A 1,455-nucleotide genomic window follows, 5' to 3' on the forward strand; every position below is an offset into this window, starting at 1 on the left:
TTTCTTAGTAGCGATATAATGATAATCTGGAGATTATTTGAAAAAATAAAGATTTAATGTTAAGAAAAAAAAAAATGTAATCTGCAGAAAAAGAATTGTAATATGGTGACTTGCTGTAATGTCTGAAAAACCTTTAATAAAAAAATGAAGTTTAAAAAAAAAAAAAGATGTGGCATCCCACCCACTGTGTTCTTTTTTAGTTACTGCGCATGAAGGCGGAGGGAGGGACTGGGCTGTCATTTAGGATCTGTATACACACCCAAATGTGTGGTGTCAATACAATGTGACCGGAAAATCTCATCTCAACAAGGAAATGTTCTCTCCAGCAAAAGAGACCAAACTGAGCATGTGCAGCTTTACTACACTCACTGGGCTAGATTCACATAGATTAGCGGATTCACAAAGCACTTACCTCCAAACTTGCGCCGGCGGATCGTAACTCCCCCGGCAGAATTCAAATTCCGCGGCTAGGGGGAGTGTACAATTTAAATCAGGCGCGTCCCCGCGCCGATTTAACTGCGCATGCGCCGCCAGCGAAATTTCCCAGTGCGCATGCTCCAAATGACGTCGCTAGGATGTCATTGTTTTCGGCGTTAACGTAAATTACGGCCATCCGTATTTGCGACCGACTTACGCAAACGACGTAAAAATTCAAAACTCGGCGCGGGAACGACGACCATACTTAACATTAGCTACCCCTCATATAGCAGGGGTAACTATCCGCCGGAAAAAGCCGAACGCAAACGACGTAAAAAAAAAGCGGCGGGCGAGCGTTCGTTTCTGAATCGGCGTATCTCCTCATTTGCATATTTGTCGCAAGTAAAACACGAAACGCCACCTAGCGGCCGGCGGGAGATTGCAGCCTAAGATCCGACGGTGTAAGTCACTTACACCTGTCGGATCTAAGGGAGATCTATGCGTAACTGATTCTTATGAATCAGTCGCATAGATCCGACCGTCGGATCTCAGAGATACGACGGCGTATCAGGAGATACGTCGTCGTATCTCTTTGTGAATCTGGCCCACTGTGTCTTATCTGACCTTGCCAGGAGACCCTGCAGGAGGGGGAGGATCTGTGCATACATGATCCAAAGAACCTTTTTACACAATGCAGAGGATTAGCCCATTAAGTTCCACTGGGAGTATAACAAGCATGCTATTCTGCATATACAGACAGATTTTACTGTTGTGGGTTTAGTAACACTTTAATGGCATCCCAGTCCTAGTCCATAGGGTTCAATATTGAGTTGGCCCACCCTTTGCAGCTATAACAGCTTCAACTCATTTGGGAAGGCTGTTCACAAGGTTTAGGAGTGTGTCTATGGGAATGTTTGACCATTCTGATGTTGGACGAAAAGGTCTGGCTCACAGTTTCCACTCTAATTCATCCCAAAAGTGTTCTATCGGGTTGAGGTAAGGACTCTGTGCAGGCCACTCAAGTTCCTTCACCCCCAG

This window comes from Rana temporaria, chromosome 2, assembly GCF_905171775.1.
Source record: "Rana temporaria chromosome 2, aRanTem1.1, whole genome shotgun sequence".
NCBI classification, from domain to species: Eukaryota; Metazoa; Chordata; class Amphibia; order Anura; family Ranidae; genus Rana; species Rana temporaria.